Source organism: Heteronotia binoei, chromosome 15 (assembly GCF_032191835.1).
Source record: "Heteronotia binoei isolate CCM8104 ecotype False Entrance Well chromosome 15, APGP_CSIRO_Hbin_v1, whole genome shotgun sequence".
NCBI classification, from domain to species: Eukaryota; Metazoa; Chordata; class Lepidosauria; order Squamata; family Gekkonidae; genus Heteronotia; species Heteronotia binoei.
In genome coordinates this window covers 5,019,655-5,042,511 of record NC_083237.1, presented here as the reverse complement: position 1 = coordinate 5,042,511, position 22,857 = coordinate 5,019,655, and the positions used below count along the sequence as shown (strand labels likewise).

Below are 22,857 nucleotides of genomic sequence, written 5' to 3'. Positions count from 1 at the left end.
GAGGAGGAAGAAGAGGATATTGGATTTATACCCTGCCCTTCACTCGGGATCTCAGAGCAGTTGGCAATTTCCCTTCCCTTCCTCTCCCCACAACAGACGCCCTGTGAGGTAGATGGGGCTAGGAGAGCTCTTTTGAGAATTGCTCTTGAGAGCACAGTTCTGAGAGAACTGTGGCTGATCCAAGATCACACCAGCAGCTGCATGCGGAAGAGTGGGGGAATCAAACCCGTTTCTCCCAGATTAGGGTCCGCACTCTTAACCCACTACACTAAACTGGCCTATGCCAAAATGTAGACCAGAAGCTAACTGAAAATCACAAAGCAGAGAAGTGGAATATCTGACTGTACACAAGTGTTTCCATTGGAAGCATCAACGTCACAAAGGAACGGATAACGCTACCGGGCTTGCAGTGTTCCTTGCATAACGCCAAGCCAAAGGGATGACAAGGATCAATTCTGCTGTCAATTTTACTGTCGGCATTCATCTGTAAGAGCAGGCATGTTCAGCCACTGAGATTACAGCCTGCAGGTGAATGCGTGAACATATATATATGAACCTATGAAGCTGCCTTATACTGAATCAGGCCCTGGGTCCATCAAAGTCAGTATCATCTACTCAGACTGGCAGTGGCTCTCCAGGGTCTCCAGCTGAGGTTTTTCATGCCTACTTGCCTGGGCCCTTTTTACTTGGAGATGCGGGAGATTGAACCTGGGACCTTCTGCTTACCAGGCAGATGCTCTGCCACTGAGCCACCGTCCCTCCCCTGACTGGCAGCGGCTCTCCAGGGTCTCAAGCTGAGGTTTTCCATGCCTACTTGCCTGGACCCTTTTTAGTTGGAGATGCCAGGGATTGAACCTGGGACCTTCTGCTTACCAGGCAGATGCTCTGTCACTGAGCCACCGTCCCTCCCCTGACTGGCAGCGGCTCTCCAGGGTCTCAAGCTAAGGTATTTCACGCCTACTTACCTGGACCCTTTTTAGTTGGAGATGCCAGGGATTGAACCTGGCACCTTCTGCTTACCAAGCAGATGCTCTATCACTGGGCCACCGCCTCTCCCAATCACAGGTGAGAAGGGCAGGCAGGAATTGCACCATTGCTTGAGCCAAATGAGCAGATTCCTGAAGCTTGCTTGTGCCTTTCGCGCCACTTCAATTTTTCTCAGCCTTGAAGCTTTCTGCTCCTCAAGATGAGCTATAGCATACATGCTGTTATGTCATTTATGAAGCTCCAGTGTGGAAAAGTCCAACTAAATGGTTCCGAACAAGCACAGAAATGTGACCTTGATCCTAGGAGGTGTGTCAGCCTAAAGTTCTTGGGAGTTGTTGTTGTTGTTCAGTCGCATAGTCAAGGCCCGCTCTTTGCGACCCCGTGGACCAAGTCATGCCAGGCCCTCCTGTCTTCCACCATCCTCCGAAGCCTGCTCAAATTCGTGTTTGTTACATCAGTAACGCTGTCCAGCCATCTCCTCTTTTGCCATCCCCTTCTTCTTTGGCCTTCTGTCTTTCCCAGCATCAGGATCTTCTCCAGGGAGGGCTCCCTTCTCATTGGGTGGCCAAAGGATTTGAGCTTCAGCTTCAGCATCTGACCTTCCAGGGAACAGTCAGGGCTGATTTCCCTTAGGACTGACTGAATGGATCTTCTTGCAGTCCAAGGGACGTCAAGATTCTTCTCCAGCACCACAGCTCAAAAGCATCTCTTCTTCTGCGCTTGGCCTTCCTTATGGTCCAGCTCTCACAGCCATACATTACTACTGGGAATACCATCGCTTTGACTATACAGACTTTTGTTGACAGGGTGATGTCTCTGCTTTTTATTATACTGCCCAGGTTCGCCATAGCTGTCCTCCCAAGGAGCAAACATCTTTTAATTTCATGGCTACAGTCACCATCTGCAGTGATCTTGAATCCCAGAAATGTGAAGTCTGTCACTACTTCCATGTCTTCCCCTTCTATTTGCCAAGGTGGGATGGGGCCAGATGCCATGATCTTCGTTTTTTTGATGTTGAGTTTCAAGCCTACTATTGTGCTCTCCTCTTTCACCCTCGAGAAGAGGTTCTTTAGGTCCTCCTCACTTCCAGCCTATTAATTCTTGGAATCTGTGACGGAACCGGCCCGATTCTGCCTTCGGACCCGGTCCCGTCAACTCCCTATTGAGTCGCCAACTCCTGGAGGGAGTTATTTCTCCTCCTGCCACTTGGGCTCGCTGCCACCACCTGCTCAGTCTAGGGGTTCAGATTGAGAGGAACAGGACTCCCAATCCCCCTCTCCAGCTATGAGGCCAGGCCTCAAAGTCCTCTGCCACCCTGTACTTGGGTATCACAGAGATCTCAGCACTTCTTTGGGGAACCCCTGGAGGATTGGCACCTTATCCAACTGCATGCCTTCCCCCTTCGCCGGGGCCCCCTTCTTAAAGCAGCGTGGTCTAAAACGGTTGGGGATCTATGTGGTACAGAGTTTGACTGCCAGCATTCAAAACAGTAAAAATATTTAATTAAAAGAAAAGAAGAAAAGAAAAGAAGAACAAAACAAAAACAGTTGCATGTAAAAGGTCAACACAGCACAGCACCCGCACAGCAAGCAGCATGAGAAAGAAAAGGTGGTTATAAACGCATCCTACTGTCCCTGGTCTAAACGTGCCCTGCCTTGTGGTTGACTTACGTGGTCTGACTACCTGGGGTCCTTCTCATCCTGAGTAGGCCTCTCCCAGTCAGGAGCCCACAAACTCACAACCTCTTCCTTCGAAGGCCAGCTGCAGACTGCCTTTCTTCCTGGTTAACTCAAATGCAAAGAACAAAAGAACTTCCTGCCGCTCTAGGAGGCTTTCCCCCTAGAGTTGCTGGTTTGGCTCTGGAAGGGAGGGGGGGTTGGAGGGAGGCTAGGCCAAAGCCTGCTTAGCAGTTTCATGTTCCCTCCCAACTAAGATGGCGTTTCTCCACAGAATCATTCTGTGGAAATCTGGATGTCCTAAGTGTGAAACAGTACAGTTATTACCTGCCTAAACTGACATCTACGTCTTGCATTTCTGTGTTTGACAAAAAGGCGTTGAAGAATTCTTATGACCTGGCATCAACCAGTCCTTTGTGGAGGCGTAAAATGTATGGACTTTGTGGTTTGCTGATGCTTTGCATTTCTTCTGGCATGTGACGGTATATATGCATGTGTGTTATTCAGACAGTGTTAAGGCATTATAAAGGACTACAGAAAGACTATTTGGTCTGGTTCAGGGGTGGCCAAACTGTGGCTCGGGAGTTGCATGTGGCTCTTTCACACATATTGTGTGGTTCTTGAAGCCCCCACTGCCCTGTTAGCCAGCTTGGAGAAGGCATTTCAAGTTGAAGTTGCTTTCTTTCTCCCTCTGCCTCCCCATCTATTTCCTTCCTTCCCTCAAACATCTGACAATCATGTTGTGGCTCTCGGACATTTGATGTTCATGTCTTGCAGCTCTCAAACATCTGGCATTTATTCTGTGTGGCTCTTATCTTCAGCAAGTTTTGCCACCCCTGGTCTGGTTAAAACCGCTTATTAGAGATATTTTTGAGAGGTCTAAGATTCTTTAGTGGTGTACTGCCGATATACTTTTTCAGAGCAGTTTCTCTTGTTAGTCTGAGAATCTCCAGCTTTCCCCTGCTTAAGGTCACCAGTTCTGGGCAGTTCCTGGAACTTTGAAGTTGGAGCCAGGGGAAGGTAATGGGAGGGGCCTCCGCATGGCATAATACCATAGTGTCATAAGAACATAAGAGAAGCCATGTTGGATCAGGCCAATGGCCCATCCAGTCCAACACTCTGTATCACATAAGAGAAGCCATGTTGGATCAGGCCAGTGGCCCATCCAGTCCAACATTCTGTGTCACATAAGAGAAGCCATGTTGGATCAGGCCAATGGCCCATCCTGTCCAACACTCTGTGTCACATAAGAACATAAGAGAAGCCATGTTGGATCAGGCCAGTGGCCCATCCAGTCCAACACTCTGTGTCACATAAGAACATAAGAAAAGCCATGTTGGATCAGGCCAGTGGCCCATCCAGTCCAACACTCTGTGTACACATAAGAACATAAGAGAAGCCAGGTTGGATCAGGCCAATGGCCCATCCAGTCCAAAACTCTGTGTCACATAAGAACATAAGAGAAGCCATGTTGGATCAGGCCAATGGCCCATCCAGTCCAACACTCTGTGTCCCATAAGAACATAAGAGAAGCCATGTTGGATCAGGCCAATGGCCCATCCAGTCCAACACTCTGTGTCCCATAAGAACATAAGAGAAGCCATGTTGGATCAGGCCAATGGCCCATCCAGTCTAACACTCTGTGTCACATAAGAACATAAGAGAAGCCATGTTGGATCAGGCCAATGGCCCATCCAGTCCAACACTCTGTATCACACAGTGGCCAATATATATATGTATACACACACACTGTGGCTAATAGCCACTGATGGACCTCTGCTCCATATTTTTATCCAATCCCCTCTTAAAGCTGGCTAGGCTTGTATCTGCCACCACCTCCTGTGGCAGTGTCTCCCCTCCAAAAGCAGGCATTTTCCCCTGGGGAAACAGCTCATTTCTATAACATGAAGATGACAGGAAGTCAAAAGCCGTCACACCGGAGTTTCTCCCTCTCTCTTGCTCACAGTTAAGTACACAGTTGCCGTGTCATTCCAGTGACATGGGTATGACCTAGACAGGGTTGTAACGGAATGTGATGGGAAGGGAAGATAAGTCCTGGGTGCAGAGAGGAGGCATGAAGTGGCCGTGGGCAGACATCCAACGCCTCAGCTTACAGCTGACTCAGGGCTGTAGCAGAATCCCTGCAGCTGCTTGCAGCTGTTTGAGAAAGGATAAGGCAGACTGTAACAAGACCATGAGACTCCAGAATCTACAGCACTCAGTAACGTAGGTGGAGTCATTTTGATCTTTTGGCACTGATGCGTTGCTCAAGGCAAGTTTGGAGGGGATCCCTGCACCGCCTCCTGCCCCTTCTCCATGCTGGAAGACTCAAATGTACTCTGTGACCAGTTGGGGTCCTGAGAGATAAAGATTTATAGTGCGAGGAAGCAAGCATAAGGACATAAGAGAAGCCATGTTGGATCAGGCCAATGGCCCATCCAGTCCAACACTCTGTGTCACACAGTGGCCAAAAAATTTATATATATATACACACACACACACACACACACTGTGGCTAATAGCCACTGATGGACCTCTGCTCCATGTTTTTATCTAAACCCCTCTTGAAGGTGGCCATGCTTGTGGCCGCCACCACCTCCTGTGGCAGTGAATTCCACATGTTAATCACCCTTTGGGTGAAGATGTACTTCCTTTTATCCGTTTTAACCTGTCTCCTCAGTAATTTCATTGAATGCCCACGAGTTCTTGTATTGTGAGAAAGGAAGAAAAGAGCTGCAAGATGGAAGGAAGGAAGGAAGGAAGGAAGGAAGGAAGGAAGGAAGGAAGGAAGGAAGGAAGGAAGGAAGGAAGGAAGGAAGGAAGGAAGGAAGGAAGGAAGGAAGGAAGGAAGGAAGGAAGGCGACTGCAGATTTATACCCAGCCCTTCTCTCTGGATCAGGGACTCAGAACGGCTTACCATCTCCTATATCTTCTCCCCCCCACAACATAAGAACATAAGAGAAGCCATGTTGGATCAGGCCAATGGTCCATCCAGTCCAAGACTCTGTGTCACACAGTGGCAAAAAATTTTATATATACACACACACTGTGGCTAATAGCCACTGATGGACCTGTACTCCGTATTTTTATCTAAACCCCTCTTGAAGGTGGCTATACCTGTGGCCGCCACAACCTCCTGTGGCAGTGAATTCCACATGTTAATCACCCTTTGGGTGAAGAAGTACCTCCTTTTATCTGTTCTAACCCAACTGCTCAGCAATTTCATGGCGTGTCCATGAGTTCTTGTATTGTGAGAAAGGGAGAAAAGTACTTCTTTCTCTACTTTCTCCATCCCATGCATTATCTTGTAAACCTCTATCATGTCACCCCGCAGTCGACGTTTCTCCAAGCTAAAGAGTCCCAAGCGTTTCAACCTTTCTTCATAGGGAAAGTGTTCCAGCCCTTTAATCATTCTAGTTGCCCTTTTCTGGACTTTCTCCAATGCTATAATATCCTTTTTGAGGTCCGGTGACCAGAACTGCACACAGTACTCCAAATGAGACCGCACCATCGATTTATACAGGGGCATTATGATACTGGCTGATTTGTTTTCAATTCCCTTCTTAATAATTCCCAGCATGGGGTTGGCCTTTTTTATTGCAAACGCACACTGTCTTGACATTTTCAGTGAGTTATCTACCACGATCCCAAGATCTTTCTCTTGGTCAGTCTCTGCCAGTTCACACCCCATCAACTTGTATTTGTAGCTGGGATTCTTGGCCCCAATGTGCATTACTTTGCACTTGGCCACACTGAACTGCATCCGCCACGTTGACGCCCACTCACCCAGCCTCAACAGGTCCCTTTGGAGTTTCTCACAATCCTCTCTGGTTTTCACTACCCTGAACAATTTAGTTTCATCCGCAAACTTGGCCACTTCACTGCTCACTCCCAACGCTAAGCAAGCCACATGGTCAGAGCTAGAAGGACATTCCAGTTCAAAGTTTCTGCATAGGTTATACCCAAATATTTATAGGATTTTCACTGCTCAATTGATATGCCTTGTATGTTCCAAAGGTACTTTTTTTGGCCTGATCCAGAAAACCATTACTGTTGTCTTCACATAGCTGATAGAATGCTTTTACGCTCTCTGATGTGGAGTCTTCTATCTCCTACAGACCGGCTGTTTTTGCATCGGCAGTCGGGTTGCCAAGTCCGACTCAAGAAATATCTGGGGACTTTGGGGGTGGAGTCAGGAGGCTTTGGGGGTGGAGCCTGGAGCCAGGTTGTGACAAACATGACTGAACTCCAAAGGGAGTTCTGGCCATCACATTTAAAGGAACCACGCGCCTTTTAAATGCCTTTCCTCTATTTGGATTAAGGAAGGATAGGGGCACCTTCTTTGGGAGTTTATAGAATTGGACCCCCTGGTCCAAAACTTTTGAAACTTGGAGGGTGTTTTGAGGTGAGGATCTAGATGCTATGCTGAAAATATGGTACCTCTACCTCACAAAACAGCCTCCCCAGCCCTATTTTAGTATCTTGTAGATTACGTGTATGTCAGACTTTTTGGTGACATTTAGGAGTGAAGTTCGTGTCCTTCATCTCACGGGAGAGATGTTGATCCAGCGAGTGGAACAGCTGTGGCTCAGTGGTGGTGGGCCCACGTTTTACACAGAAGGTCCCCAGTAAAGTTTTTGGCATCTACATTTAAGAGGATCCAGCAGCCAGAGATTATGTGGAAGGCCCCGGAACACGACTGCCTGTCAGAGGAAACACTACTGATTCCGATAAACTAGGGTTGCCATCTTTGGGTTGAGAAATATGTGGAGATTTGGGGATGGAGCCTGGAGAGAATGGGGTTGGGGGGAGAGTGGAAAAAACTCCGCAGGGTTTAACGCCACAGACTCCACCCTCCAAAGCAGCCCTTTTCTCTAGAGGAACTGCTCTCCCTAGTCCAAAGCTCATTCCAGATCTTCGGGTGCCACCTGGAGGTTGGCAAGCTTTTTATTATTTATTTATTATTTAAGCAGGACTCCTCCAGTTAGGAAGTGCAGCCACAGATGTCTGAAGCCTCTTTTAATAGGGTTGCCAAGTCCAATGCAAGAAATATCTGGGGACTTTAGGGGTGGAGCCTGGAGACTTTGGGGGTGGGGCCAGGAGACATTGGGGGTGGAGCTAGGTTGTGACAAGCACGATTGAACTCCCAAGGGAGTTCTGGCCATCACCTTTAAAGGGACCGCACACCACCTTTTAAATGCTTCCCCTCCACTGGAAATAACGAAGGATAGGGGCACCTTCTTTGGGGGCTCATAGAATTGGACCCCTCGGTCCAATCTTTTTGAAACTTGGAGGATGTTTCGGGGAGAGAATTGAGCTTCATAGGGATTACTGGAGCACCCAGAAGACATTTCCCTCCCCCACTTTCTGATTGCCCTGAAGCTGGAGGAGGGCCTCCAAGCTGGAGGAATCTCCTGCCCTCGCCTGGGGATTGGCAACCCTACCTCTTTAGCACCACAGGCATGTGCCGTCTCCTAATCTGAAAGTCCTGGGCTTTTGTAGGGAGGGACTGTGGCCCTGCGGAAGAACCTCTGTTTTGCATGCAAGCCCCTGGAATTTCCAGTTTTAAGTAAGGCAATGTGGAAGACCTCCACCTGAGACCCTGGGGAGAGAGCCGCTGCCAGTCTGAGTTGACAATACTAATCTCAGCGGGCTAGGCGGGGGATCAGATTCAGTAGAAGGCAGCTTTGTGTGTCTGTGTACCAGATGTACAGGCTTTCTTCTCACTTCCCCTACAGGTAGATGACCAGGAAATTGCTTGTGACCATGACCTGGGCCCAATCCTCCTGATCCGGCTGCATAAGGACCCATATTCTTTCTTCCCCGAGAGCAGCTGGTTCTGCAATTCCGTCCAGGTGACGTCCCCGCACGGGGAGTACTACTACTTCCCTTGCTACCAATGGATCGAGGGCTACTGCACCGTCTCCTTGAGAGAAGGCTCAGGTGAGTCTGTTTTGGCCTACACTCAAGAGGCCCTGCCGTTAGGGTTACCAGCTCAAGGTGGGGAAATTCCAGGAGATTTGGACAAGGAGCCAGGAAGGGTGAGGTTTGGGGAGGAGCAAGGACCTCAGTGGCCATTTTCTCCCGGGGAATTGATCTCTGTTGTCTGGGAAAAGCTTCATTCAGCGAAACGTGATGTTTCAAGCTGGTGATCCCAGGTTTGATCCCCGGCATCTCCAATTAAAAAGGATCCAGGCAAGTAGGTGTGAAAAACCTCCGCTTGAGACCCTGGAGAGCCACTGCCAGTCGAAGAAGAAGATATTGGATTTATATCCCGCCCTCCACTCCGAAGAGTCTCAGAGCACTCACAATCTCCTTTCCCTTCCTCCCCCACAACAGACACCCTGTGAGGTAGATGAAGATATTGGATTTATATCCCGCCCTCCACTCCGAAGAGTCTCAGATCACTCACAATCTCCTTTCCCTTCCTCCCCCCCACAACAGACACCCTGTGAGGTGGATGAAGATATTGGATTTATATCCCGCCCTCCACTCCGAAGAGTCTCAGAGCAGCTCACAATCTCCTTTACCTTCCCCCCATCCCACAACAGACACCCTGTGAGGTAGATGAAGATATTGGATTTATATCCTGCCCTCCACTCTGAAGTCTCAGAGCGGCTCACAATCTCCTTTACCTTCCTTCCCCACAACAGATACTCTGTGAGGTGGGTGCGGCTGAGAGGGCTCTCACAGCACCTGCCATTTCAAGGACAACCTCTGCCAGAGCTATGGCTGACCCAAGGCCATGCTAGCAGGTGCAAGTGGAGGAGAGGAGAATCAAACCCTGTTCTCCCAGATGAGAGTCCACGCACTTAACCACTACACCAAACTGGCTCTCTGAGTAGACAATACTGACTTTGATGGACCGAGGGGGGGTCTGATTCAGTAGAAGGCAGCTTCATATGTTCATATTAGGGGAGGGAGGGTGGCTCAATGGTAGAGCATCTGCCTGGTAAGCAAAGGTCCCAGGTTCAATCCCCGGCATCTCCAACTAAAAAGGGTCCAGGCAAGTAGGCGTGAAAAACCTCAGCTTGAGACCCTGGAGAGCCACTGCCAGTCTGAGTGGACAATACTGACTTTGATGGACCGAGGGGGGTCTGATTCAGTAGAAGGCAGCTTCATATGTTCATATGTGAAGGCAAATGATGAGCCGGCTTTTGTAGACAGACTCGGTACTTGAATTTAATTTTGGACTTTCTACAACCTTTTAAAGAGTGAGAATTTTTCAGAGTCACACAGTGAAATTGGCTTGCTCTTCGTGGGATACTGTGCTTATATATTGTACTGTTGTAACACTGTTCATTTTGATGCTTGTGCATCTGTAAAAAATATTTTGAATATTTCTACTTAAAGAGTGTGTAAAGTGTTATTTGTAGGCACAGGTTGCTTTTCTTTCTGGGATTTTTTTCCTGTGCCGCCCCTTTTCTCCCCGACCCCCGGATCATACCTGAGAAAAGTGTGTTGTGTAGTCCAGTATTCAGGATTAGTTGCGCCTTAATTGTGAAGAGTTCCGGGTTGCATTCAGATATCCTGGCAAGGAAACAGGCGCATGAGCCCAGTTGGGTGCTATGCTAGCCTGCTGCTCTCCTCTCTCCGCTCCCTTGTCGCAAAGTCTGAAGACAAAACAAGGGGCGTTTCCCCACAGAGCTTACCTCGGCGCGACATCCCTCTTCATCGCGCAGCGTCTGTGCAGATTTCCCACCAACTGCTCCGCAGAACCAGGAACTGCCGGACCTTTTGCGTCGCAGATGTAAACCGCTAAAAACCAGTTTACGTTAGCGACGCAAAAGCCGCGGCTCTTCCTGGTTATGCGGAGCAGTTGGTGGGAAATCCGCGCAGACGCTGCGCGGTGAAGAGGGACGTCGCTCCGAGGTAAGTTCTGTGAGAATACCTCTAAGTAGTTATTTTTCTACAGTGCTAAAACTTATTTTGCTCTGGCCTGGAGGCCCCAGCCTAGCTTACACCAATTTCGCACTCACCTTACACCGCTTTCACGTTCGTATTCTCAGCGCAGCTTCCTTCCGATTTCCCACTATCTGCCCTGGGGCTGCAGCGAGGATCCGCTAAAACCCAGTTTCTGTTTGCTGCATGAAAATGCTGATCCTTCCTGCAGCCCCGGGGCAGATAGTGGGAAATCGGAAGGAAGCTGCGCTGAGAAGACGAACGTTAGAGCAGCGTAAGGTGAGTGTGAAATCGATCTTAATCCCATCAGCTCTCCAAAGCTAAGCAGGGTTTGCTCTGGTTAGTGGCTGAGTAGGAGACCACCAAAGAAAAGTCCAGGGTTGCTACACAGAGGCAAGCAATGGCAAACTTAAAAAACCCTATGGTGCTGGCCGAAGAAGAAAAGGTCTTATTAATATGTAGATCAATGCAATCGGTTCATTAATTCAACCTGATATGAACATATGAAGCTGCCTTCTACTGAATCAGATCCTCCTTGGTCCATCTGAGTCAGTCTTGTCTACTCAGACTGGCAGTGGCTCTCCAGGGTCTCAAGCTGAGGTATCTCACACCTACTTGCCTGGACCCTTTTTAGTTGCAGATGCCGGGGATTGAACCTGGGACCTTCTGCTTCCCAAGCAGATGCTCGACCACTGAGCCACTGTCCCTCCCCTGACCAGCAGTGGCTCTTCAGGGTCTCAAGCTGAGGTATCTCACACCTACTTGCCTGGACCCTTTTTAGTTGGAGATGCCGGGGATTGAACCTGGGACCTTCTGCTTACCAAGCAGATGCTCTACCAATGAGCCATCGTCCCTCCCCTAAACATATGAAGCTGCCTCCTGCTGAATCAGACCCTGTGTCCATCAAAGTCAGTTATGTCTACTCAGATTGGCAGCGGCTCTCTAGGGTCTCCAGCTGAGGTTTTTCACGCCTACTTTCCTGGACCCTTTTGAGTTGGAGATGCTAGGGATCGAACCTGGGACCTTCTGCTTACGAAACAGATGCTCTACCCCTGAGCCACCCTCCCTCCCCTAATATGAATGAAGCTTTATTTTCTAATCCAGAGACAACAACCCAACTCGTTGGTGTCGCTCTTCAAACTTGGGTGGTTGGAAATCAGAGAGGAAGGGAAGGGAAGACCGGGGGCTTCTTCATATTCTTATGTGCCTCCCCCTTCCTATAAAGCCAAGACTCCATCGGATGACACTCATTATCTGGAGCGGAGGCATCGCCGAGAAGAGCTGGTGATGAGACATAACAAATATGGGTGAGTTGAAAAGAACACCATGACCTGGATAGCCTTACCTCAGAAGCTACTTTATTTCTTTATTTTATTTCTGTTAATTTGTAGTCCGCCCTTTCCCATGGTGGGCTCCGGGCAGATTCCAACACAGTAAACCATTAAAACTAACAATAAGCAATCTAACAGATAAAAATAATCAAACAGTTAAAACAGATCAAAAGATTAAAAATAAAACAGTTAAGCCTCAGAGAGTTAGTTCAAGGCAGCGTGGATGGCAATTCAGTCATGGAAGAAGATTTTGGATTTATATCCCGCCCTTTACTCTGAATCTCAGACTCTCAGAGTGGTCACAATCTCCTCTACCTTCCCCCCCCCCCAACTACAAACATCCTGTGAGGTAGGTGGGGCTGAGAGAGCTCATAAAGCAGCTGCCCTTTTATGGATAAGAACATAAGAGAAGCCATGTTGGATCAGGCCAACGGTCCATCAAGTCCAACACTCTGTGTCACACAGTGGCAAAAAATTTTATATACACACATACACTGTGGATAATAGCCACTGATGGACCTGTGCTCCATATTTTTATCTAAACCCCTCTTGAAGGTGGCTATACTTGTGGCCGCCACCACCTCCTGTGGCAGTGAATTCCACATGTTAATCACCCTTTGGGTGAAGAAGTACTTCCTTTTATCCGTTTTAACCTTTCTGCTCAGCAATTTCATCAAATGCCCACGAGTTCTTGTATTGTGAGAATGGGAGAAAAGTACTTCTTTCTCTACTTTCTCCATCCCATGCATTATCTTGTAAACCTCTATCATGTCACCCCGCAGTTGACGTTTCTCCAAGCTAAAGAGCCCCAAGCATTTCAACCTTTCTTCATAGGGAAAGTGCTCCAGCCCTTTAATCATTCTAGTTGCCCTTCTCTGGACTTTCTCCAATGCTATAATATCCTTTTTGAGGTGCGGCGACCAGAACTGCACACAGTACTCCAAATGAGACCGCACCATCGATTTATACAGGGGCATTATGATACTGGCTGAATAGCTTCTATGAAATAGCTTCTATGAAAGCTCTGGCTGACCCAAGGCCATTCCAGCAGGTGCAAGTGGAGGAGTGGAAAATCAAACCTGGTTCTCCCAGATAAGAATCTGTGCACTTAACCACTTAGCAAGAGCTCTGGCTAACCCAAGGCCATTCCAGCAGGTGCAAGTGGAGGAGTGGGGAATCAAACCCGTTCTCCCAGATAAGAATCTGTGCACTTAACCACTTAGCAAGAGCTCTGGCTGACCCAAGGCCATTCCAGCAGGTGCAAGTGGAGGAGTGGGGAATCAAACCCGTTCTCCCAGATAAGAATCTGTGCACTTAATCACTTAGCAAGAGCTCTGGCTGACCCAAGGCCATTCCAGCAGGTGCAAGTGGAGGAGTGGGGAATCAAACCCAGTTCTCCCAGATAAGAGTCTGTGTACCTAACGACTTAGCAAGAGCTATGGCTGACCCAAGGCCATTCCAGCAGGTGCAAGTGGAGGAGTGGGGAATCAAACCCGGTTCTCCCAGATAAGAGACTGTGCACTTAACCACTTAGCAAGAGCTATGGCTGACCCAAGGCCATTCCAGCAGCTGCAAGTGGAGGAGTGGGGAATCAAACCCGGTTCTCCCAGATAAGAGTCCGCACACTTAACCACTACACCAAACTGGCTCTCAAGTATGCCTTAAGTGGACATATCACTTAAGGCATCCTTGTCCCAGCCTAGGTGTCCAAAAGCATCAGCTGTATCAGCCCGATTTTAGGCTATCAGTGCAGGGAGGCCTATTTAGATGGAATAATAGAATAAGGACATCTGTCCATCTCAGCCATAGGCCCGGCGGAACAGCTCCATCTTACAGGCCATCCGGAATGGTAACAAATCTAGAAGGGCCCGAACCTCCACAGGGAGCTGATTCCGCCAGGTCGGGGCCAGGGCCAAAAAAGCCCTGGCCCTGTTTGAGGCAAGCCAGATGTCTCATGGGCCAGGGATGGTCAGGAGATGCTGCCTGGTCGAGCGCAACGACCTCCGGGGCTCATATGGGGCTCAGCAGGCTCAGCCCCGGTTCGTACTTGGATGGGGGACCACTAAGGAAGTCCAGGGTCACCATGCAGAGGCTGGCGAGGGCAAACCACTGCTGAACATCTCTTGCCTTGAAAACTGTATGGGGCCACCATAGATCAGGCAGAGAGACACCACCAAGAAGGCTGAACTTGCCACCACTGCTACTGGATAGGAGCCAAAGACTCCCTGTAGCCACCCAGGATGTCCTTTGTCAGGGAAATGAATACCGTTCTTCTTTCCACGTTTCTGAATAGATGGAAGGAATATCTCCCTGGAGTTCCCTGCTGTGCTGACATCGACACGGCGCTGTCCCTGGAGTACAACCTTCAGTATTCGTTCCCGAAAGCCACCGCCTTTTTTGGGCGTGGGACGATGGCGTAAGTATTGAGGGCTGTAGAAAGGCATCTTGGGTCTGCCTGGAGAAGCTCAGGAGGGAAAGGTGTGTAGAAGTAGGAAGGCTCCAAGCTCCACCTCTCCTCCACCCTCATAAGAGAAGCCATGTTGGATCAGGCCAGTTCAACACTCTGTGTCACATAAGAACATAAGAGAAGCCATGTTGGATCAGGCCAATGGCCCACCCAGTTCAACACTCTGTGTCACATAAGAACATAAGAGAATCCATGTTGGATCAGGCCAATGGCCCACCCAGTTCAACACTCTGTGTCACATAAAAACATAAGAGAAGCCATGTTGGATCAAGCCACTGGCCCATCCAGTCCAACACTCTGGGTCACATAAGAACATAAGAGAAGCCATGTTGGATCAGGCCAGTGGCCCATCCAGTCCAGCACTCTGTGTCACATAAGAACATAAGAGAAGCCATGTTGGATCAAGCCACTGGCCCATCCAGTCCAACACTCTGGGTCACATAAGAACTTAAGAGAAGCCATGTTGGATCAGGCCAATGGCTCATCCAGTTCAACACTCTGTGTCAAACAGTGGCCAAAAAACCCCAGTTGCCATCAGGAGGTCCATCAATGGGGCCAGGACACTAGAAGCCCTCCCACTGTGCCCCCCCCCCCAAGCACCAAGAATACAGAGCACCACTGCCCCAGACATAAGAACATAAGAGAAGCCCTGTTGGATCAGGCCAATGGCCCATCCAGTCCAATACTCTGTGTCACACAGTGGCCAAAACAACCAAGTGCCATCAGGAGGTCCATCAGTGGGGCCAGGACACTAGAAGGTCTCCCACTGTTGCCCCGCCCCGCAAGCACCAAGAATACAGAACATCACTTGCCCCAGACAGAGGGTTCCATCTATACCCTATGGCCAATATTCCCTCTTAGCTGCAGAGTCTTGTGAGCAAAAATTCTACTTTGTGAGCTACTGGCATTAAAATTGTGAGCTACTGGCATTAAAGTTGTGAGCTACGGCACAAATTAGGGGTCATTCCTCCTGAGCTAAGACAAAAATCTGTGAGCTGGAGGCTAAAAATCTGTGAGCTAGCTCACGCTAACTCAGCTTAGAGGGAACACTGCCTGTGGCTAATAGCCCCTGATGGACCTCTGCTCCAAATGTTTATCCAATCCCCTCTTGAAGCTGTCTATGCTTGTAGCTGCCACCACCTCCTGTGGCAATGAATTCCACATGTTAATCACCCTTTGGGTGAAGAAGTACCTCCTTTTATCCATTCTAACCCGACCGCTCAGCAGTTTCATTGAGTGCCCATGAGTTCTTGTATTATGAGAAAGGGAGAAAAGGACTTCTTTCTCTACCTTTCCTATCCCATACATAATCCTGCAAACCTTTATCACGTCACCCCTCAGTTCGACATTTCTCCAAGCTAAAGAGCCCCAAGCGTTTTAACCTTTCTTCATAGGGAAAGCGTTCCAACCCTTTAATCATTCTAGTTGCCCTTTTCTGCCCTTTCTCCAATGCTATAGTTTAAGGGTCTCTCCCTCTCAGGATGTTCGAGGCCAAGGTGAAGGGCTTCTTGGACAAGCCGTTTTCCTGGGGGAAACTCGAGGACATCCGCAAGGTCTTTTGGTTCTACCACACACCTGTCACAGGTCAGTGAAGGTCAAGGGTGAGACCCCCCTCATCCCTTCTCTCTCTCTATCCGGAAGGTCAGCTGAGCTTCAGGTTGAGAAGTTGCTGGAGATTTGGGGGTGGAGCCTGAGGACGAAGCTCAAGAGGAATGTGTTGTCTTAGTTGCAGGGGTATCGAACTCATGAGGGCTGGATCTGACATAAATGAGACCTTGGCAGGCTGGGCCATGTCGGGCTAGGCTGTCTGTGTGCCTATTTAACATTAGGTAGTGAGAATATAAGCTTTATAAAGAACATAACACAATTAAGAACATAACACAATTAGTCTAACACAATTAAAGATGTTTCTTTCTAAAAAACTTAAAACATGCCTAAAACATTAGCATTCATTAGTCTTAAAGGTGCTTTCTTTGTATTTCTCCCATGGGATACAGGGAATTGGCCCAAGGAAGCTCTGGCTTTTTCCTTCCTTCCCCAGGGGACCAGGAGGGGGAGGAGCCTCAGCCAACAGAAGGAAAAGAGGCGTGGCTCAGTGATTGAGAGAGCCTCGCAAAGCAAGCTCTGCCTTCCCCCCCCTTCCTCCCCAAGGGAGGAGCCTCAGCCAATGGAGAAAATAGAGGGTTTGCTCTGTAGCTCCTGTGCAATTGAGCAAGCCTGGCAAAGCAAGCTGTGATGCAGAAGGAAGAGAGAGAGAGGGAGAAGGAAGCAGATGACACAGCCAGTTGCTCGGGGGCCTGATTTGGCCCCTGGGCCACATGATTGCACCCCTGCTCTGGAGTCTTTTCTCCAGGGGAACTGGTGTCTATATTCTGGGGGTCAGTTGCAATGTTCCCTCTAAGCTGTGGAGTTTGGCAAGCAAAAATTCTACTTCATGAGCTACTGGCATTAAAGTTGTGAGCTGCTGCGTAAATTAGTTTGCTCTGGGGACATTTTTCCTGAGCTAGGAAAAAAAAAAGTGTGAGCCAGAGGCTAAAAAACTGAGCTAGCTCACACTTACTCAGCTTAGAGGGAACACTGGTCAGTTGTAATTCCGGGAGATTTGCAGCCCCCTGCCCCCCCCCCCAGAGGTTGTCAGCTGTTGTGGTGTGTGTGCATGGAATTGGGTCAGCTCAGTCAAGCGACCTCCAATACCCACACACTTCTTTATTGTGCCCTGCGCCAAGCTCACACGAGGACTCTCAGTTTTCTGTAAGAAATACATGCTTGGTATTGTCTTCTTCAGGACACCCTGGCCCTCTCGATGAGGCTAATGTGGTTCTATAAAGTCCAAGAGAGCAAAGATCCTCTTTCCTTCCTTCCTTCTTCTTTTTCTCTCTCTCTGTCTCCCTGTCTCCAGAGTACGTGTTTAACCACTGGAAAGACGACGAGTTCTTTGGCTACCAGTTCTTAAATGGGATCAACCCAGGGATGATCCGGAAGTGCCCCAGGATCCCAGAAAATTTCCCCGTGACCCAGGAAATGGTAGCAGGATCCCTGGGGAAATATACCACCCTCCAAGAAGAACTGAAGGTACCTGATTACCGTCTTGTCCACTCAAGGCTTTTTTAAAAAACAAAAACAAAAACAGGGACCGTTTTCGCACACAGTTTACCTTGCAGTCATAATCCTGTTCCCTCCGCATAATCTGGTCGGATTTCCCACCATCTGTGCCAAAGTTACAGGAAGTGCCGCAGCTTTTGTGTAGCAAACGTAAACCGCTAAAACCCAGTTTACGTTTGCTACGCAAAAGCCGCGGCACTTCCTGTAACTCCGGCGCAGATGGTGGGAAATCCGACAGGCTGTGGAGGGAACAGGATTGTGACTGAAAGGTAAACTGTGTGCGAAAACGGTAAAGATCGCAGTTCCGGCTGGCTTGGCATCAGGGGGTGTGGCTTAATATGCAAATGAGTCCCTATTGGGCTTTTTCTACAAAAAAAGGCCCTGCAGGATTCTAATGCAGGGGTGTCGAACTCATTCGTTATGAGGGCCGGATGTGGCATAAATGAGACCCTGTTGGGCCGGGCCACGTGTGTACCTATTTAAGATTAGGTAGCAGAGATATAAATTTTACAAAGAACGCAGACAAACGCAAATATAGTTTTTTTTTTAATTAAATATGCTTAAAATGTTAGCACTCACTGGTCTTAAAGAGGCTTTCTTTTTTTTTTTCTCCCATGGGATCCAGGGAACTGGGCCAAGGAAGCTCTGGCTCTTTCCTTCCTTCCCTCCCCAGGGGGCCAGGAGGGGGAGGAGCCTCAGCCAATAGAAGGAAGAGAGGCTTGGCTCAGTAGCTCTGCTGTGTAATTGAGAGAGCCTGGAAAAACAAGCTCTGCCTCCCCCCCCTTCCTCCACAAGGGAGGAGCCTCAGCCAATGGAGAAAATAGAGGTTTTGCTCTGTAGCTCCTGTGCGATTGTTATGCAGAAGGAAGCAAGAGAGAGGGAGAAGGAAGCAGACAAGAGCCGGTTGCTCAGGGGCCTGATAGGAGCCCTCCGGGGGCCTGATTCGGCCCTGGGCCATATGTTTGACACCCCTGTTCTAGTGCATAGTGCTCATGTGTAAACAATGGGGAGAGCCCTGGCTCTGAGGCCGAGTATTTGGTTGGCATGTAGAAGGTTCAGTCCCCAGCATCTCCATTTAAAAAGGTCAGGTACTATGATTTAGAACACCTTTGGAAGAGACCCCAGAGAACCACCATCAGCCAGAGTAGACAAGACTGACCTTGATCGATCAGGGGGTCTCATAAGACAGCTTCCTGTGTCCTGTCCTCTGATCTGGAAGTTCTGGAAATTCTTACTTAGAGATCTAAATTTAGTTCAAATCTTACCTTAGCCCCAGAGTTGCTGGGAAGCATCAGCAGATAGAGACTCTCTCTGCCACATGTTTATACTGCCCCACCCCTCCTTCCAAGGAGCTTGAGGTCCTATACATCAGGTGGCCAAACTTGCTTAATGTAAGAGGCACATAGAAGAAATGCCAGATGTTTGAGAGCTGTAAGATATAAATATAAGATGTTTGAGAGCTAGAAGGGAGGAGGGAGGGAGGGAGGGAGGAAGGAAGGAAGGAAGGAAGGAAGGAAGGAAGGAAGGAAGGAAGGAAGGAAGGAAGGAAGGAAGGAAGGAAGGAAGGAAGGAAGGAAGGAAGGAAGGAAGGAAGGAAGGAAGGCAAATAGATGGAGGAGGGAGGGAGAAGTGGAAAGAAAACAACTTTTAACTTTAAATGTATTATCCAAGTTGCTGGCTGTCTTGGCTTGGAGAAGTGATTTAAAGAAAGAGGTGCCTTCTCCAAGCCAGCCGACGGGCCATGGGGGCTTTGAGAGCCGCACAATATATGTGAAAGAGCCACATGTGGCTGCCGAGCCGCAGTTTGGCCACCCCACTATATGTGGTTCTTCCTTCCCTGTTTGATCTTTACGATGATGCCGTAAAATGGGTTAAGCAGAGACATTGCAGAATTGAGATTAGAACCCAGGTCCACTCACGACCTGAGTTCGATCCCTGGTGGAAGCTGGGTTTTCAGGTAGCCGGCTCGAGGTTGACTCAGCCTTCCATCCTTCCGAGGTCGGTCAAATGAGTACCCAGCTTGCTGGGGGGGAAAGTGTAGATGACTGGGGAAGGCAATGGCAAACCACCCCATGAAAACATTGTGAAAGCAACATCATCCCAGAGTCACGAAGGATTGGTGCTTGCACAGGGGCCTTTCCTTTCCTTCCACTCAGTCGTAGTCTGATACTCTAAGCCAGGGGTGTCAAACTCATTTGTTACGAGGGCCAGATCTGGCATAAATGAGACCTTGTTGGGCCGGGCCATGTCGGGCTGGGCCGTGTGTGTACCTATTTAAGATGAGGTGGCAGAGATATAAACTTTTAAAAGAACACAAGCACGACTAAAGATTTTTTTTAAAAAAACCAACCACCTTAAAATAAAACAAGCTTAAAACATTCGCGCTTGTTGGTCTTAGAGGTGCTTTCTTTGTATTGCTCCCGTGGGATCCAGGGAACTGAGCCAAGGAAGCTCTGGTTCTTTCCCTCCCTCCCCAGAGGACCAGGAAGGGCAGGAGCCTCAACCAATGGAGAAAACTGAGGTTTTGCTTTGTAGCTCCTGTGTGATTGAGCAAGCCTGGCAAAGCAAGCTGTCATGCGAAAGGAAGCAAGAGAGAGGGAGAATGAAGCAGATGACAGCCAGTTGCTCGGGGGCCTGATAAGGAGCCCTCCGGGGGCCTGATGTGGCCCCTGGGCTGCATGTTTGACACCCCTGCTCTAAGCTCTTTCTGGCCTGCTGGTTCCTTCCTTGGCACAGTACAGCAACCATTTCTCACTTCTGCAGACCCAGGAAGGCTCAGCCTGACCCATTCCTCCCTCTTCTTGCAGAAGGGAACCATTTTCATCGTTGACTATAAGATCCTGGAAGGCATCCCCACCGTCCAGCTGAATGGCAAGCGACAATACATCTCAGCTCCTCTGTGTTTGCTGCACCAGAGGCCCACTGGAGAAGTCCTCCCGATAGCCATCCAGGTAAATGCAAAGAGCAGAACATGGAGGAGAGGTCTGTCAGTGGCTACTAGCCATGGGGAGCCTCCACGTTCAGAGGCAGTCAACCTCTGAATCCCAGTATATGGGGGCAGCATCAGGGGAAGGGCTCACCCTCTGTGCTCTATTGTTGGACCTCCAGAAGAACTGGTTGGCCACTGCATGAGACAGGATGCTGGGTAGATGGACCCTCTCTGGTCTGACTGAGCAGGGCTCTCATAAAGTCCTTATGAAGGCCTCAGCCTCTGTGCTCTATTGTTGGACCTCCAGAAGAACTGGTTGGCCACTGCATGAGACAGGATGCTGGGTAGATGGACCCTCTCTGGTCTGACTGAGCAGGGCTCTCATAAAGTCCTTATGAAGGCCTCAGCCTCTGTGCTCTATTGTTGGACCTCCAGAAGAACTGGTTGGCCACTGCATGAGACAGGATGCTGGGTAGATGGACCCTCTCTGGTCTGACTGAGCAGGGCTCTCTTAAAGTCCTTATGAAGGCCTCAGTCTCTGTGCTCTATTGTTGGACCTCCAGAAGAACTGGTTGGCCACTGCATGAGACAGGATGCTGGGTAGATGGACCCTCTCTGGTCTGACTGAGCAGGGCTCTCTTAAAGTCCTTATGAAGGCCTCAGTCTCTGTGCTCTATTGTTGGACCTCCAGAAGAACTGGTTGGCCACTGCATGAGACAGGATGCTGGGTAGATGGACCCTCTCTGGTCTGACTGAGCAGGGCTCTCTTAAAGTCCTTATGAAGGCCTCAGTCTCTGTGCTCATGTGTTGGACCTCCAGAAGAACTGGTTGGCCACTGCATGAGACAGGATGCTGGGTAGATGGACCCTCTCTGGTCTGACTGAGCAGGGCTCTCTTAAAGTCCTTATGAAGGCCTCAGTCTCTGTGCTCTATTGTTGGACCTCCAGAAGAACTGGTTGGCCACTGCATGAGACAGGATGCTGGGTAGATGGACCCTCTCTGGTCTGACTGAGCAGGGCTCTCATAAAGTCCTTATGAAGGCCTCAGCCTCTGTGCTCTGTTGTTGGACCTCCGGAAGAACTGGTTGGCCACTGCATGAGACAGGATGCTGGGTAGATGGACCCTCTCTGGTCTGACTGAGCAGGGCTCTCTTAAAGTCCTTATGAAGGCCTCAGTCTCTGTGCTCTATTGTTGGACCTCCAGAAGAACTGGTTGGCCACTGCATGAGACAGGATGCTGGGTAGATGGACCCTCTCTGGTCTGACTGAGCAGGGCCCTCATAAAGTCCTTATGAAGGCCTCCGCCTCTGTGCCTTGCTGTTGGACCTCCAGAGGAACTGGTTGGCTACTGTTTGAGACAGGATGCTGGACTACATGGACCGCCGGTTTGATTCAGCAGAGCTCTTCTGATGTTCTTATGTTCTTAACATTCGGGGAAGGGCTTGGCCTCTGTGGCCTGTTGTTGGACTTCCATGGAAATGGTTGGCCACTGTGTGAAACAGGATGCTGCACTAGATGGACCACTGGTCTGATCGAGTAGGGCTCTTCTGATGTTCTTATGAAGGTATTGGCTTCTCTGCCCTGTTGTTGGCTCTCCAGAGGACTGGTTGGCCACTGTGTCAGACAGGATGCTGGACTGGATGGACCACCAGTCTGATTCAGCAGGGCTCTTTTGATGATCTTAACATTAGAGGAAGGCCTCAGTCTCTGTGCCCTGTTGTTGGACCTCCAGAGGACCTGGTTGGCTACTGTGTGAGACAGGATGAAACTTGATGGACCACCAGTCTGATTCAGCAGGGCTCTTTTGATGATCTTAACATTAGAGGAAGGCCTCAGCTTCTGTGCCCTGTTGTTGGACCTTCAGAGGAACTGGTTGGCCACTGCATGAGACAGGATGCTGGGTAGATGGACCCTCACTGGTCTGATCCAGCAGGACTCTTGATGATCTTAACATTAGAGGAAGGCCTCAGCTTCTGTGCCCTGTTGTTGGATCTCCAGAGGAACTGGTTGGCCACTGTGTGAGACAGGATGAGACTTGATGGACTACCAGTCTGATCCAGCAGGGCTCTTCTCATGTTCAGAAGAGTTTCCGGCTCAACATGAGGAAGAACTTCCTGACAGTTAGAGCAATTCCTTAGTGGAACAGGCTTCCTTGGGAGGTGGTGGGCTCTCCTTCCTTGAAGGTTTTTAAAGAGAGGCTAGATGGCCATCTGATAGCGATGAAGGTCCTGTGAATTTAGAGGGAGGTATTTGTGTGTTTCCTGCATTGTTCAGGGGGGTTGGACTAGATGACCATGAAGGTTCCTTCCAACTCTATGATTGTATGAATCTGTGTATTATGGATATCCAAAGTGTATGTGTGTGGGAGTTTCCTCCTCAGGTGAAATATCCAAAGAATTTCAAGAGGTGCTAAAAGCGGTGTGCTAACACCATGAACATTTCTTGGGCGTGAGTCCCTAGTCCG

General features: G+C 49.2%; 1 non-coding gene and 1 pseudogene across 1 annotated transcript; one reads left to right on the top strand and one right to left on the bottom strand.

Annotated features, from left to right (window-relative positions):
* LOC132584595 (arachidonate 12-lipoxygenase, 12R-type-like) overlaps positions 1 to 22,857 on the top strand; it is a 79,626-nt pseudogene that overhangs the window by 8,766 nt on the left and 48,003 nt on the right.
* Positions 11,561 to 11,631, bottom strand: TRNAT-CGU (transfer RNA threonine (anticodon CGU)). Its single transcript has one exon. It is a non-coding gene; the product is annotated as a tRNA-Thr (tRNA).